The sequence below is a fragment of the Zalophus californianus genome, chromosome 3 (genome assembly GCF_009762305.2).
Source record: "Zalophus californianus isolate mZalCal1 chromosome 3, mZalCal1.pri.v2, whole genome shotgun sequence".
NCBI classification, from domain to species: domain Eukaryota; kingdom Metazoa; phylum Chordata; class Mammalia; order Carnivora; family Otariidae; genus Zalophus; species Zalophus californianus.
This window is the reverse complement of record NC_045597.1, coordinates 182,907,210-182,925,476: the sequence shown is the minus strand read 5'-3', so window position 1 is coordinate 182,925,476 and position 18,267 is coordinate 182,907,210. Positions and strand designations below refer to the sequence as shown.

General features: G+C 37.3%; 1 long non-coding RNA gene across 2 annotated transcripts in view; it reads right to left on the bottom strand.

Annotated features, from left to right (window-relative positions):
- Positions 1-18,267, bottom strand: part of LOC113919384 — an 83,461-nt gene that overhangs the window by 13,256 nt on the left and 51,938 nt on the right. For both annotated transcript variants that reach the window (XR_003518979.2, XR_003518978.2), the window contains exon 2: positions 8,742-8,903. This is a non-coding gene — a long non-coding RNA (uncharacterized LOC113919384). The remainder of the gene's footprint in view (positions 1-8,741; positions 8,904-18,267) is intronic.

Sequence of the window (18,267 nt, the reverse complement as noted above, 5' to 3'; positions counted from 1 at the left end):
TTACTGGGGTCTGGAAAGACACCGGGCTTTCTATATTACCCGCTTGCTTTCTTCATTATCATAGACAATGGAGGCTGCTGTTAAATGTGGCTTGTGAAAAGAATGCATATGTCAGGTTCTAAAATATGCAGTGCCACAAATCATGAGGATTGACACACAGACAAAATCTATGTAAATGAATCCCGGATCAAAGATAAACTTGTTAGGAAAGCAGACTTTCCATGACACCAATCTATACATTTCTGGGGTTTTCACTGCATTATTCATTTATAGAAAGTGTTCGTGGGTCTTGGCATTTACTTTTAAGAAAAGTGTATAATAGATAGACTTTGGAAATGTCTTTTCAAACATACTCTTTTCTAAGGGCACGATTTAGAACATTTTGGGATAAGACTATTTGACATATGTTATTTAAACAGGTTTTGGAATCAAACTGCTAAGTTTCAAATTCAGGTGTTATGTGTTATTTAATCTCACTAACCCTCAGTTTTAGTAATAGTAAAAGTGGAAGGATAATATGACAACAGCACTTATCTAATTTGTGTTCTTCTGTGTGTGTGTGTGTGAAAGAGAGACGGACAGACAGATAGAAAGGGAGAGAGACGGAGAGAGCTGAGAAGATCTTGGTAAAAGTACTTAGTACAGTGTTTGGCACTCCCAGTTAATACACTTTTATTTGGGTTCAATTACATGAAGGGGTTTTCTAAAGCTTGTTATTAAGCATCTATTTGTATGAACATATTTCCCTTCCATTTCTCTTTTCTTTTCTCTTCCTCTAATTTACTCCAAAATACAACCATTATTTGACCCTTCCAGGAAAAGGCAGGCCACTGTTTCAGAAAAGTTGAAGCGAGAACATGTAGCTTCATAAGACATGCATGTGCTGGTGGTGGTGTGTGGGTGGGTGAACCATGAGTGATCTCATCCAATGAAGTCATTGTCATCTTTTAGATTAGTTGTCATGTTAGGAAGTACAGACTCCAGTGCCTAGCAGGGCTTGTATTCTTGATTGATTTATGGAATTCATGGTCATCACTCTTCAGTCATCCCTGTAACCATTCTCTTTGTCATGTGAGTTGTAGTGCCTCTCATGAAATACCTGGGGTGTGTTTCCCCACCCTCTTTGTTCTGAGTTGGCCATGTGTTTTTCTCTGAACAAAAGAATGTTAGTGGATATGACTCTTGCAGAGACTTAAAAAAGCTCTTACACGTTTCTCTTCTTATTCCTCTACCTCCCTGTGAGAACATGCCCAGAGTTGAGACACATGATGTAGTCTCCCCAGCCAAAGTCATCCTAGAACAGCTAATTAATGACCAGCAGACCCCCAGACATGTCAGTGGGTCCAGCTGAGACCAAAAGAATATGCAGCCTTCACCCACCTGAAGATTCACGAGCCAAATAAATATTCATTGCTTTAAGCCACTGAGAGTTGGATAGTTTGTTACTCAGCATTATTGTGGAAATGTATACCTGATATTGAATATGTGATGAAGAGTCTCCTGGAATCCAACGTAGAATCTTTCCAGTGTATACCTAATTCTATCGTGTCATATTTAAATGGCTCTACATTAGTTAGGCCCTGCCTGTGTCATACCTTTTCACCCCTATACCCCAAACACTATACTTCTCTCAAAATAATACTTGTATTTCTGAATATAGCTTATTACCTCAGTATCAGGCCCTAGATTGTGCTGCCTGAAAAGATTTCTTCCATTCCCAGTGAATTAAATTTCATTTGTCTCTGGTTTTCATTTTAGGGATCATTTCCTTTGGAAAACCTACTCAGGCTCATTTTTTAAAAATTTGTATTTATTTAAATTCAATTAGCCAACATATAGTACATCATTAGTTTCAGCTGTAATGTTCAATAATTCATCAGTTGCATATAACACCCAGTGCTCATCACATCACGTGCCCTCCATAATGCCTATCACCCAGTTACCCCATTCCCCACCCACCCACCTCCTCTTCAGCAACCCTTAGTTTGTTTCCCAGAGTTAAGAGTCTCTCATGGTTTGTCTCCCTCTCTGATTTCTTCCCATTCAGTTTTCCCTCTTCCCCTATGATCCTCTGCACTGTTTCTTATATTCCACATATGAGTGAAACCATATGATAATAGTTTTTCTCCTATTGACTTATTTCACTTAGCATAATACCCTCCAGTTCCATCCATGTTGATGTAAATGGTAAGTAGTCGTCCTTTCTGATGGATGAATCGCTTATCCATTCATCTGTTGAAGGATGTCTCAGCTCCTTCCATAGCTTGACTATTATGGACATTGTTGTTATGAACATTGGGGTGCAGGTGTCCCTTCGTTTCACTACATCTGTATCTTTGGGGTAAATTCCCAGTAGTGCCATTGCTGGGTCGTAGGGTAGTTCTATTTTTAACTTCTTTTTTTTTTAAGATTTTTTTTATTTATTTGACAGAGAGATACACAACGAGAGAGGGAACACAAGCAGGGGGAGTGGGAGAGGGAGAAGCAGGCTTCCCGCAGAGCAGGGAGCCTGATGCGGGGCTCGATCCCAGGACCCTGGGATCATGACCTGAACCGAAGGCAGATGCTTGACAACTGAGCCACCCAGGCACCCCTATTTTTAACTTCTTGAGGAACCTCCATACTGTTTTCGAGTGTTTTTACCAGCCTGTATTCCCACCAACAGTGTAAGAGGGTTCCCCTTTCTCCACATCCTCAGGTTCATTAAAAGAAGGTTACGTGACTCTCATTGAGTGCCCATGGTGTTCTGTGGTTTCCCATTCCTGGTACTTATCATATGTTGGTGTCAGTGCCTGTTTCCCATTCTGCCCCCTGGGGTCCATGTTCTTAGAGGATAAAAAACATGTGCTTTGTGTTTTATGAGCCATTCTATCCTAGGATGAAGCTCAATTCCTGACACACAGTATGTGCTCAACTAACAGTCAAGGACGTGAGTGAATAGATATTGAATTCATGGGTAAATGGGGAAAAGATGATATTGTGAGGGCCCCATGCCCCAAAACAAAGATAAGTGGAACTGACAGAAAAGAGAATGTTAGGCTCATCTGCAACCTGGTAATATTCAAACTGCATAGAATCGCTTTCCACTCTGTGGATCTCTTATATAGGTTTCAAATAAAGATCCAACACCATCCAGAGTGCTAAAATAAAATTAGAATTTTGGGTTTATAAGTAAACCATCTTAAAAGGAGTAATCGGAATGGCATCTGCAAGCTAGGCAGCAGGGACTGAGCTTCAATTTCTTCTCGAAGTTAAAGAAGATGAAAAAGAAAGATCCTGTTTAGAATTCCCTTTACAAAGAGCCACTTCCAAATTTTGGATATTATTTTAGGCATTGCATGTACAGATTTAAAAACAAACACAAAGAAAATGAGGGACACAATCTTCTTTGCAATAAAGATCTATTCTTATGTTAACAGGAGAATTCATGAGTCAGTGACTTAGAAATGCATAATCTTATGGCCATAGGATTTTAGAGAAAGAGAAAAATCATTAGTATGATCTAACCCTGAGTGTTTTGGAAACTAGTGGAGCATATGTTTGATGCCTTATGTCTATTCTGACCCACTTCTGCTACAACAATTAGAATTCAGCCCCTCTAGGCCTTTCCTTTGGACCCCTTACCCTTGTTTTCTTGAGAATTTAAGCCATTAAAATTTGAGTTTTGACCCACTAGTTGAGTGTTCCCTTTCTCACTTTCCAGATAAAGGAAATAATTCACCAAAGTTGTGATTGCCGGAGTTAACCCAAATGGTAATGAGAAAGGTAAAATCCAGATCTAGAGACTTGCAGCTTATCCAGTACTATTTTCACTATGGTGCACTCTCTTTGACCCCTTTCCTCACACATTCCATTGAGTTGTACAGAATCTGCATGGCTGGAATGAATACAAGTTGAAGGGGAAGTTAAATCCATCTAAACTTTAAAATGTAGGGGAGATTTAACATCCTTATGTCCTTTGGAATGCTATGGTGCATTCATGGTTCATGCAGTCAGCAAACTAAAGGTCGGGCTTTAGTTGGTATTCAGCATAAAGTGTGTCGTAACATCGACAGGCTATATTTATACAGTGGTGCTGAAAGATTAAAATAAATATATACCAATGTTGATCCTAACAAATGTATTCACTGCAGCTGATAGAGTTCACATCAGTTTTTGAGTTTGTAATTGTTTACCCATATGTTGCAAATGGCAGTTTTTCCAAGATATAATAATTTGGCACTTCATTCTGTGGTTTTTTTTTTGGAGGAGGAGACTATAATATCTTTAATATTGGAAGGCCTCGATTTCTAGACAATATTAGCGAGGGGAAAAATTAGGGCTTGGCTTTCAATCAACTCTTCAACCAGTTTTATGAGAATTCCATCCCTACAAACCTTTGTAGACAGCAATTTACACTCCTCCAAGTGCAAAAGGAATAAATACTGCACGCTCTCTAATTTTTCACAAGGGAGCACGTCAGGGGTCTATGGTCTTTGGATCTGTAGGATAATGTATTACTTGTGCTCCCGATCTGTGCCCACATTTCTTTTGTCCCTGGTGCCCCAGGGACCCCAAACTCCTGACAAAAAGGTTGAATCCATACTCCACTTTCTGCTCACATCTCCAAAGCTAATGACATGGTTCCTATGCGTCTCTTGAGAATAACTGCCCCCAGGACAAAAGATTATTCTTTTTCAAGATGATGGTTCTTTTGGTTCAACTGGTGTGAATCTCTCAGCACTAAAAGGTTGCCTTGTCATATCCACTGTGGAGCTCTTTCCTATGAGGTCGTTGACAAAGAAGCACATCTGGTAGCTATTCAGTACAGCTCCACTGGATCCTGCTGCCTGTGACACAGATTCAGTGTCTCACAGCTGTGCACATGCCCTTCTTCTCCTCTCCATGTCCCTGTCTCACTGGGGGACACTCCCGAAGAGCTGACAGCCTTCAGCTTCCCTCCTTTGCATTCAGTCTTAAGCCTAATGATCCAGGGAGCATTCCTTTTCCCAAGCAGCTGAGTGTATGTCAGGCAAGTTGTACCTCTGGTATCCTTCACTGATATCCAAGAGCTCTTGAGATCCTTCTCTGGTTTTCTATATTGGTGATTCCCACCCCCACCACCCCCCGTGCCAGGTGAAGTGTCTACATTGACATTTTAATATGTGCTGGGGATAATGTTTAAATTGGATATAAATGTGTGATTGTATGGAAGGCTATGTAGGCCAGTATAAGGGCGGTATACTATTTAATAGGCTCCTTATCTTTAGACTTATCAAGAGATTTAAAATTTCCATCTAGGAGACTATTTCTATTGTTTTTAACAATCTCTTCCTGGACTACTTTTCCAATCTAACATTCTAGTTTTTCTTCCTTTCTAATTCTTTATCTATATGTTACCATCCCCTATGTTCAGTTGAAGGAGGCATTTGTTTGTCTTTACTCATGGTGTTTCCCACCCAAAATGCCTTTCCTGGATTTTCCACTTAATGAAATATATTTAAATGACAGGACACAGGCAGATGTCCCAGAAGTTATAAGCAAACACTTACTCATTATCAGTCAGAAGGAATTGTTTCCTCCCCTGTACTCCAACTGCATGTTACTCATATTGCTTGGAGTTTGTTTACCCTATCATGTACTGTTATTTGTGTTGGGTGTATATATATAATATATTGTATGTATATCTATAATAGTTAATATTGTGTATTTATATATAATATTATCATGGATTCACACAGGGCCTTAAAAATAGAAGGTTCTCAAAAACTATTAAATAAATGGATATTTTGTGGCAGGTAATTGAACAGATGATTTTATTTCAAACCAACTTGATTAGATTATTTTAATGAACAAATATTAAAATGAGTAGAGGTGACTATTTTGCTAACAGCCAATTGTTGACCATGATTCTCATGAGAGTAACCTATGTCTTCTAGAAGCTTATATTCATTCTGAATTTCCTAAACAAAATTTTAACAAAGCACTCAACTCTGGACCCACATCATTTCATAGAAAAATAAAAAATAGTATAGACATTTGCTGATAAAGTTTAATTCATGAGTGTCCATGGGAATTTTTTTCCCCTCTTATAAATGTGCTGTCCCCATTGGATTAAATATTGGTGCAAACATTTGTGTCATGGAGCACCATAATAGGAAAAAAGGCAAGGGGATTACTGAACAGAGATGAAAATATTGTATTCTACCAAGAGCCATGGATTCTCTCTTTAATAATAGAAAAATAGCAAAGACATAAATAAATAATAGTTTAAAAAAAGAGATCAGGAAGGTGTCGTCTACAGATGGCTATAATTTTTGTGCTGACAAATTAGGCAGAAGGAAAATCACTATTAGCCCCTTGACTTTCAAGTACTGAACACAAAACTGTAGACACTATGAAGCCTAAGAAAGCATTTTCATTAACAAAGGTTGCAGGCCTCTCCAGCTACTTGGCATCTTCTTGAGTTTTCTGTGCTTTCTGTCAGTTGTTCCAGGCAACCCAGGACAAGATAGAGAAAGGTCTTTGACTAGGTGAAGTGCTGGAGAAATCACCCATGGTGACCACCCATTGAACTGCTTTCATCACCAACTGAGCTATGAAGAGACTAGAGTACAGGACAGTAGTGTATCATTATGGAATTCAGGTGGATCTGGAAGAATGGTTGTTGTTTGTGAAAAATATTTATTTATAAGCAATGTTATGGTAAAGAAATATACTTATTTGGAGTTTAGGGTTTGTCAGTTATTTTCCTTATTGGAGTCTCATTTATCCTAATCTACAACATGGGGTCATACTACCTACATGGTAGAGTTGCTCTGACAACTAAAATAATATATAAAGTGTTTAGCCTTGCACTTCAGGCATAAAGCATTTTCAGCTCATGCTTGTTCTCCTAATGACAATAACATTGACTTAACACTTACTCTTGCAGGTGGTGTTTTAAGGACTTCATTCTCTTAACAAACTCTCTGAGTCCCCCAAATGCTAAATATAAGAAGTTTAGTGTAAGCTTTGTCTGCTGATTGCTAAAGTGGTATATGTAAAATATCCTTCCATAATTTAGTGCTCAACGATTAGCTCATAGAGTCAAAGAAATTCTACTAATGGGGCTAGAGCATATTATGCTCATTATTAGAAATATTATGATAGCATAACAATTTCTTTACAATTGTTTTACAGTTATAAAAACTTTTCTCAATTAATCTTCAGAATAGTTTTAGTGAATAGGAAAAGTGGTTACTATTGTCACTCTTTACATTTGAAGGCACTGAAACTCAGAGATAAAGCAATCTACATTATCACATACTAGAAATGAAAAACCAGGTCTCTAAATTCTCGTGACATTTCAGGTGTCATAATGGTCCAAATCATAGCATCCCCCAACATTCATTCAATAACTAGTTTATCATACAAGATTTATCAACCATCTAGCACTCCCCAGGCCCTGTGGCAAGTGCAAGGGTATTGTGGGCTACCTTACTATGGGAACTCCCTGGATGGGAAACCAACTCTTTTCAGAGAAAGCCAGACTACCCTGTTTCCAAGATCTATATGCATTTCCCAAACACACAGCTAAACCACATTTCCCAAACTCTCTTGCCATTAGATATGGCCATGGGCATGCATTCCAGTTGATAGAACGTGAGCAGAATTGTCATGCAGCTTCTTCAATTTCATTTGTCCTTCACTGTCTCAGTTCAGATGATTACAGGGATTGTGGAAGCCACAAAATGGAAGAAGTCTCTGTCCCTGAATCACCGTGTGAGGAAGCTGGCCAGGGATACTTCAAACAGGAACTGAAATTATTACCTAAGTGAAAAATAAGCTTCTCTTTGTTTGAGCCATTATACATTTTGAGACTTAAGTGTGCTAGAAAGCCTTCCTTTTCTGAAACTCAGGGACTATTAGGAGGGGCTTCCTGAAGCAAGGGATTACTACTCAGAAATCTAGGAATTACATAGGTAAAGCAGATGGGGAAGAATAAGAAAACACATAAAAAGTACAGCAGATGTAAGAGCTTAGGATCAGAGAGAATGTGATGTCCATTCAGCCTTGCTACTCAAAGTGCATCAGCTTCAGTGTCACCAGCTTTTAGAAATGCTGAATCTTGGGCCCCAGGTGAGACCTACTGAACCAGGATTGCATTTTAAGAAGATTCCAGGGCAATTCATATGACACTAAAGTTTGAAAAAAAAAATGCTTTAGGATGGTGTAGTTGGCACACAGAGGATGAGGTGTGGGAGAGGGAGGCAATAAGCCGTAGAAATAAGTAAAGGCCCAAACTTCCAGGGTCTTGCAAGTGATTCCTATACTAAAATAAAAGGAGTGTCTTACTCAGCTAAGACTGCTATAACAAGATAACATAGACTGGTGGTTTAAACCACAGAAATTTATTTGCTCAACAGTCCTGGAGGCTGGAAGTCTAAGATCAGAATGTCAGTGTGGTCAGGTTCTGGTGAGATCCTCTTCCTGGTTTGCAGATGGCTGGCCACTTTCTCACTGTGCTTTTTAAGGTGGAAAGAGAGAGAGAGATCTCTGGTTTCTTTCTCTTCTTATAAGGACACTAATGCCATCATGAGGGTCCCAGCCTCATGTCCTCATCTAAATCTGATTCTATCGAAAAAGCCCCACTTCCGAATACATTTACATCGGGGGTTAGGGTTTCAACATATGAATTTTGAGGGAACAAAAACATTCAGTCCGTAACAAGGAGTTAATATTGCCTTAAAAAATAAGTTCATTAAATTTTTGTTACATACCTGGCACTATGAGGGACATAAAAGGCAGAAAACATGATTCCAACTGTTGCCAAAACAACTTCCCTGGCTACGTGCTGCTGGTTGAGCTGGGAGTCACCCTTGTGTTTGCCTTGAAACTCCAAATCCTTTCTCTTCAGTCCCACTGACGCCACGATGAGAAGCCTGGATGAAAAATGCACACTGAATTGAAGATTTAGGATTGTAGCCAGTAGGAATTAGTTAACGTTATCAGATCTTGAACAGAAAACAACTACATTGGAAGTGATAGTTCAGAAAATTTAACAGGGGAGATGTGTGCAAGATCACTTATAACTTATCCCTCAGATAGTTATTGAGTACCTACTATGTTCTGTGCATGTATCACTTCCAGCCTACTCCTATATGTATCTTTCATGTCTATGTGCTTCCTTACTAATGGAAGATCAGATGTTTCTGAACGGTAGAGAACAGAAGAGGAAAGAGAGTATTGGGAAGGGGAGGGAGAGAGAGGGAGAAAGAGAGAGAGCAGAGAAAGGGGGAGATATTGAAATGAGAATTTTTTCACATGTGCATACAAGCACACATTCTTATAGATCTTGAACAGTAATCTTATCTTGGAGATATATATGTTCAACGTCTAGAATATATACAACAGATGAGACTGCATGACACTTTCAATGATGAGAGAGACTTTAGAACATGTTTATTTCCCCCCATCCCTTCTACTCATGCATGAAGAAAATTAAATTATTTTCCCAGGGGAACTTATGCAGAGACTGGCAGACATGAGATTGGCAGTCAGGTCTCTCCACTCTCAACCAGAAATATCACTAGATATTCAATGAAACACTATTTCTACAATGAAACAAAGGGTTTCATGGACACATACATTTTGGAACATTCTGGGTTATACAATGTATAATAGGTTCATTTGCAGCAGAACCTCTCAGGGCCTTAATTTAATGCACCAATGAGCTCTGTGAGTCTCCCAGAGGGCAGCACACAATTTCAGAATTTTCCAAAGTAATTTGTTACTGGAAATCAGTGGTCCACAGGACATACTTGGGCTCCACTGCACCACACTGAGCTTTTTCTCTAATTTATACACTACTTCTCTGTGTGGTGAAAAAAGGAGGCAAGATCTCTTTACTGTCAGATTGACTCTAAGCTGGCAACTAGTTATTTCTTTGGGTCTTAACTTTCCCATCTATAAAACAAAGGGACTTATTAAAATAGTTTTCTTCTAAGGATTTCATTATCTGTGCTAAATGTAGATCAGTTGTATGAAGAGGCGAACCATGCATGTCAGGATATCTCAGGGTCAAGTTCTGGCTCTGTCACTGTCAGTAACAAGCCTGGTGATTCATAGAAGTTCATAGTACCTCTCCAGGCCTTGGCGTTTTTATCTGAAACCCAATGGCATTGAACTACATAGTCTAGTCCACAGCAACTTGCTTGAGAGGCCAAAGGCTACATGTCCTACAGAGCCTAGACTCATACTAAAAAAGTGAGTTAAAAAAAATAATGAAATATACAAAATTGATGAATCCAACCTCAGGTAAAAGGGAGACTGCTAATGTTTGGAATAATGTTGCCTGTGTAATAGGAGAGAAAATGGTGGTGGCCCTTTTTTTTTTTCTGAGAAGGAGGGAAAAAGAGAAGAATGAAGGAAATCAAAGATGGGTGTGTAAGTATAAAGGGGAAAAGTCAAGGTGTTGTTAGAAGTGTTTTGGCAACTTTTGAAATTAACTCCTTTATCTCCTATAACATCACAAATTTTATAACATGAAAAGGTAAAATCAGAAAGTGTAACAACTTTACATAATTGAACTGAAACTAACATAATCAAAAAATGTATTATCAATTCAAATGACTTAGCTGAGACAAACCAGGTTCCAAATAAATCAATGTCTAAAATATAAGCTAACAAACTGTAAATATTGCCCAATGCATAATTACTAGTTTTGGGGAATGGATAGTGTTCTCTGATTACAAAGTATTAGTACATGCTCATTAAAAAGATTAGATAATACAAAAAATATAAGGAAAAAAATGAAAATTATTTGTATTCTCATTAGCAAACACAGTTAATATTTAGTTACAAATTCTTAGGTTTAATTGTGCCTATTTATATATAAATTCTACATTGATAGCATATATTGTTATTAAAATTACAATAGAATGGAACCATACTATATATAATATTTGACAACATACTTTATTCATTTAAAATATATAGAATTTTATATATAGAATTTTTCACATCAATAGATATGGATTTCCTAATTTTTATTAGCTAAATGGTATTTGATGATATGCCATTATATATATATTTTTTTAATCTTTTTAATATTTTTTTGAAGATTTTATTTATTTATTCATGAGAGACACAGAGAGAGAGAGGCAGAAGCAGAGGGAGAAGCAGGCTCCCCACTGAGCAGAGAGCCCGATGTGGGACTCAATCCCAGGACCCTGGGATCATGACCTGAGCCAAAGGCAGATGCTTAACAAACTGAGTTACCCAGGTGCCCGATATACCATTATATATTTGATCAGTCTCTTATGAATGTCCATTATAGCCACTCTAATGGACATCTTGGTGTTACATATGTTTTAAATATATTTGTATATAAATATGTGTATTTATCCCATTATCTCCTTGTAATAAAATCCAAACAGTGGAACTGCTAAGGCAGAAGCTATGAACACTTAAAATATTGACATGGATTACTAAACTGCCCAGTAAAAAATTGTACCAATTTTATTGCCACTGACAATAGACAATAGAATCATTTATTTATACCATTTCTAGTACAGAGTATTTTTTATTTTAATTTTTGTTAAACTAAAAAGCAAATATTGTCATCTAATTACTTAATGAGAACTTAGTTATCAACATGGTTTAACCTCTTTCTGTAAATGTATTGAATATTTACATTCTTCTGCAAGGTTTGTTCACTTCTACTCATTTGGGGTGTTGGTCTTTCCTTTCTAATTTGTAAAAGTGCTTTCTATATTAATGTTGTTGATTACTTGTACATATATTGGGAATACTTTCCCCAGGTTATCACTTAGTGTTTGATCCCTTATATAATTTTACAATAGAAAATATTTTTTAGAAATAGATGTCCTTTACGGAATTTCCCATTGATGCTGTCCATACAAATTTCTCTCACTTTAAGATTATAAAAGTATAATTTGTATTTTCTTTAGTTTATGGCTTTTTTTTTTTTCCAATTACATTTTTGATCCATTTGGGAGGGTTTTTCTTTGTGATAAGGAGTAAGGTAAGGATAACCTCCCTCTTTTTCCCCACATGGCTAGCCATTTGTGTCAAAACAACTTACTTAATAAGGCGTTATTTTTTTCACTAATTTAAAACGCCTTTCAAAAGAAGGAAACTACAAAGAAAATAAGGAAGTAACATTTTTATGTAGTTAAATCATCAATATTATCCTTTGTAGTTTATTTAAAATTTTTTAAATTTTATTTTATTATGTTAATGTTAATCACCGTACATCACATCATTAGTTTTTGATGTAGTGATCCACGATTCATTGTTTGCGTATAACACCCAGCGCTCCACGCAGAACGTGCCCTCTTTAATACCCATCACCGGGCTAACCCATCCCCCACCCCCTCCCCTCTAGAGCCCTCAGTTTGTTTCTCAGAGTCCATCCTCTCTCATGGTTCGTCTCTCCTTCCGATCCTGCCCCCCTTCATTTTTCCCTTCCTTCTCCTAATGTCCTCCATTGTAGTTTAAATTCTGAAAGAAAACTATTTCTTCTACTAATTTTATGAATGTGTATTTTACTTTGTTTTCCAAAAGTTATTTGTAGTAAAAGGCATGAGAAAGAAATTGTTTTATTTATTATTTATTTATTTTTCTTTGCCAGTGTTTACCCAGTTCTTTCAGGACCATCTAACCATCCTTCTCCCACTGATTTCAAATGTCATCATTCTTGTACAATAGAGTTTGCTTTTGTTCTTTCTGCTTTATTTATGTGCCATTATTACACCTTTGAAATTACTGTAGATTCATAAGATATTTTGATATCTGATTGCTTTAATTATAAATAGCTGGTAAAGTCCCTCTCATTATATTTCTTTTTTTCTCTGAATACTCTTGGCTATCTTCATATTTATTTTTAGATGAAACTTATTATCCTTTTTTTAATCTCAGTATATACAAACATTATTAGATGTAGAGATTTTCATGTCCTATAGGATGTTCTGAGATATAATAGGGAAGTTCTTATAAAAAAAAACTTATAGAAGTAAGTCCCTTTGCTTTTGATCAATAATCTGTCTGAAGAAGAGCAGAGGACACTTATAACAGCAAGATTTGGTTTCAAGGACTCTGTCTATATATCACAGAATAACAGAAAATATTACTAACACTCAGCTTGTATGATGCCCACAATCTCTCCCTTCCCTTCCCCACTTACAAACAGATCACCAGTTAACAGCTATTCTTGTGGTTCTATTTCGTTTTCTTTGAGCACTATTATAATAGCTCTTTCTGATGATAACCAGCTTAAGTAGAAAAGAAAAAAGTGAGTGAGAGTTTTCCTATAAACCAAATAGAATCAAGGATGCCACAATCAAGGATTAGCAGTGTGCTATACTGAAAGAATCATGTCTAACAACCAGTATTATTACAAATTAGTGCCAATTTTTACTTATTTTTTGAAGACTTTTAAAATGGATTCAAGAAATCGTCCCAAACACAACTTCTTAAAATCCTTTTCCTCTGTTCCACCATTCTCTGAAGCCCAAAAGCTTCCCCAGAGTCTGAGTATTCAGGGTCCTCCCGTCTATCCACAGTATTTTCTTCACTAATAACCTTACCTGCATAAAGTCTGTCTCCTCTTTTCTCACTTTTTAAACTTACTTTTCTTTTTCTCAGTGTTTCATTTTTAGTTTCCAGTCCTTTCTATGCTCTCAAGTCTGCATCACATGATTATTTTTTATTGAAGTATATAACTGATGTATAACATATTAGTTTCAGGTGTATTATATTATGCTTTAATATTTGTGTATATTGCAAAATGATCACCAACAAGAAGTCTAGTTAGCATCCATGGTTTTATAAACTAACCAGACTTAACTCTTCTTTAAAGAGTAAAGATTGGTGGTAGGAGGAAGGGGTGTGATGAGCTAATACAAGATTCTCCTTGACAGATTGGCAGGGCAGAGATAGTTCAAAGCTAAGAAAACCTGCATATTAAATAATTTTGTCACTGTCACATTTGTACAGATTAATAGAATCCTGTCTAGGTCATATCACGTTGTGCAATTAAGACTGGCATCTGTCGAAGGAAAAAGACATTCATAATTATTGCTATCTTTTACTTAAGGAAAGGATTGAAGTTTTCTGAAGCACAACTTGGGAAGAAATAAGACAAATAAAAGATGGGGAGAGCTAGTAATAGCTCTGATTTATGAAGTGATTACCACATTCTATGCAGTGGGCTAAGCGCCTTATGTCATAAACAACAAGACTTTGTGTATTTGTTCTTTTCCCAATTTTTCAAGGACAAAACAGATAACCAGAACTATAATCGGGTTGTCTCAAAGAATATAACTAGCAGCTGGTGATCAGTCTTTCGTTGTATGTTCTCTGGTTCTACATTTATAAGAATTCCAACAGACAACAAAATAGGCAGACTATAGTCAAAGTAGAAAATAGAAAGTAAAAGCAGCTATTGTAAAATATCCACAAAATTTTCAGTGAAGAAAAACTGTATACTCTTTCTAGTACTGAGAACGTTCAATGTTTTTCAGTGAAATGAATGAATAAATGAAAAGACAAATTTCCTTAATCATTGGGACTGTGAATCTATTGTATTGTATTTCATGTTCTGGCTGATTTTGTTTATTTTTTCATCTTGCTATATTTTATGAAGCACTAGAAGTTACCTTAAATTATCTTTGTAATGATGAAAGGGTTGTAAATAATTACATGCAGTTTTAACAAATCATGTGAGTCAGTTTATTGGGCATAATTCAGAAGTGTTTACTGTTGGATTATTTCTAATTTTTACATTGCCTTGGAGATATTATTGTGAATCAAGCAAATCAAGAGCTATCCACTTAAGGCTTTTCCTCAGAATTTCTGAGAAAAATCCATAAGATGTTAAATTCCCTGTTGGAATAGAAGCTCATGTTATTCATAATCACATATTTGGATATAATCAGGTTAATATGTAAGTGACTTTGAATGTGATCTATGGTGTCCATATTTTCTTTCAAAGCTTCGGCAAAGTCTGTGTTCTCCAGAGACAGTGTAGTCAATATCTGTGACTTACACGAGCCAGACATTTAAGGAATCGAGTGCCATAGAAGAATGGATTCTGTTCTCATTTGCACACTGCACAAAGATTAGCAATCATAGTAAAGATGACACCAGCATGAAAAATCCTTCCTCCCGATTGTAGGCTGGACTTGCTCTTCCATTAGTTCAATACAAATTATTTCTGAGCAATTCCCCCTGCAATTACCTGATTAGCAATCCCAATTGCTTCTCCCTGTTTCGAAGACCTTGATTAAATGATATCCCCTCCTGATTACTTTATCAAGTCCAGCTACTATGGATTATTGACAGCTCTGTGTTAACTCTCTTGTTTCTTTGGCAAGCCGCCAGGCAAATGGCAAAGCAGCTGTTTCTTGAGATGGGGAGAAGAGAAATGCCCATTGATAGGATCCTTATGGTTTTTGCAAACTGACAGACCATTAGCTGACCTTGAAATTGTTTTGGTGGTTGTTATGTGTTTGACATCCCTTTGGATTACCAAAGATTGACAACTAGATAGCAGAGGTGGTTGATACTCTGATCAAACCCCCATCACGTTACAGCTTGTAGAAAGCAGGCATATTACGGGTTGTTCGGGAGGTTTGCGTGATGGAGGAAATGAACTGCTTTAGCCTACTTCTCACAGTTTCGACTGCACAGATTGTCCAAAGCCACAAGGCTTAAATTCAACTTTTGCCTTACTTTTCTGTGGAGCTGAAATCATGTGTGAAGGCTGCTGAACATGCTGATTCTTATCAAATAGCTCTATAGAGCAGGGATGGCTATCTTTTTGTATATCTTACAAACTGACAGAGGCTTTGACACATGGCCAAGGATGACTTAAATCTCTTTTTAATCATCCTCCCACATGATCTTTAAGTATAGATTATTTCATTTTTAGTTGTTTTTTTCTCTTTCAAAATATTAAGTCCCTTTTTGTGTCGTCATCTCCTCCTCCCCCTCCCCCTCCCCCTCCCCCTCCTCCCCCTCCTCCCCCTCCTCCTCCTCCTCCTCCTCCCTTCTTCTTCTTCTTCTTCTTCTTCTTCTTCTTCTTCTTCTTCTTCTTCTTCTTCTTCTTCTATTTCTTCTTCTTTTTTCCTATTCCAAATGGCCCTTCAATCTGAATCTTGTAGAAGGTGGGCAGGCAAAATGTTGAGAAAGAAGGCAAATGTTGAGAGAGAATAAGACCAATGTATTATTTAAATACAACAGTGATGTTTGCCTTTCCTTGCATTTCAACTACACTTTTTTCCTTTTCTTTCCCTCTTTTTTTTTTGTTTAAATAAACTTTATTTCAGAACAGTTTTGGATTGGCAGAATTTTTTCCTTAAATATCCTATATTGGTATGGAATATTTGTCATACTTGATTAACCGAAGGTGATAAATTATTACTAAATAGTTTATTCATATTTCCTTAGTTTTTACCTAATGCCTTCTTTCTGTCCCAGGATCCAATCCAACATATCATATCATATTTAATTGTCATGTCTCCTGAGGTTCCTCTTGGCTGTGAGTTTCTGACTTTCTTTGTTTTTGATAACCTTGATAGTTTTCTTTTTTAAAGATTTTATTTATTTATTTGACAGAGAGAGAGACAGTGAGAGAGGGAACACAAGCAGGGGGAGTGGGAGACGGAGAAGCAGGCTTCCCCCCAAGCAGGGAGCCCAATGTGGGGCCCGATCCCAGGACCCTGGGATTATGACCTGAGCCGAAGGCAGACGCTTAATGACTGAACCACCCAGGCACCCCGATAACCTTGATAGTTTTGAGGCATACTACTCAGATATTTGGAGACTGACTGCCCCTACATGTAAAGATTTTACAGTGGAGAAGCCTAACAAACATACCTCAAGCCAGATGAACAAGGTCAACATCAACAGTTATAAATCTTGGTGGTGGTACGTACTCTTGATATGATGTAATGGGAATAGCACTTTATATCTGTGGTTTTCTTTCCCAAAACCCATTATCCCAATCTAGTCATGAGGAAAATATCAGAGAAATTCTAATTAAAAGACTTTCTATAAAATTCTTGAACAGTACACCTCAAAACTGTCAAGGTCATCAAAACCTAACTAACTAGATAGATGATAGATAGATAGATAGATGATAGATAAAGGAAGGAAGGAGAATAGACAAATTTCTTGGACAGAAGAAATTTATGTAGATATTTCATCTTTACTATGAAATTATGAATATTTATTTTGTACTTTGGGTTAGAGTCCAATACCACTGTACTTATTTTTTTACTTACATTCTTGCAATTTGAACTCTTTTAGGTGACTCTTGCAAGCCTTTGACATATCCCCAGCATTGTGGGTGGTGGTTTTTTTGTGGGAGGGGAGTACTTTACTACTCCAATAACATTTTTTTAATTTTTTTATTGTTTTATTAATCACCATATATTACATCATTTGTTTTTGATGCAGTGTTCCATGATTCATTGTTTGTTCATAACACCCAGTGCTCCATGCAGAATGTGCCCTCTTTAATACCCATCACCAGGCTAACCCATCCCCCTACCCTCCTCCCCTCTAGAACCCTCAGTTTGTTTTTCAGAGTCCATCATCTCTCATGGTTCGTCTCCCCCTCCGACTTACTCCCCTTCATTCTTCCCCTCCTGCTATCTTCTTCTTTTTCTTTTTTTCTTAAAATATGTTGTGTTATTTGTTTCAGAAGTACAGATCTGTGATTCAACAGTCTTGCACAATTCACAGCGCTCACCGTAGCACATACCCTCCCCAATGTCTATCACCCAGCCACCCCATCCCTCCCACCCCCAACCACTCCAGTAACACTCAGTTTGTTCCTGAGATTAAGAATTCCTCATATCAGTGAGGTCATATGATACATGTCTTTCTCTGATTGACTTATTTCACTAAGCATAACACCCTCCAGTTCCATCCACGTCGGTGCAAATGGCAAGATCTCATTCCTTTTGATGGCTGCATAATATTCCATTGTGTATATATACCACTTCTTCTTTATCCATTCATCTGTCGATGGACATCTTGGCTCTTTCCACAGTTTGGCTATTGTGGACATTGCTACTATAAACATTGGGGTGCACGTACCCCTTCGGGTCCCTACATTTGTATCTTTGGGGTAAATACCCAGTAGTGCAATTGCTGGATCGAATGGTAGCTCTAATTTCAACTGTTTGAGGAACCTCCATACTGTTTTCCAGAGTGGCTGCACCAGCTTGCATTCCCACCAACAGTGTAGGAGGGTTCCCCTTTCTCCACATCCCC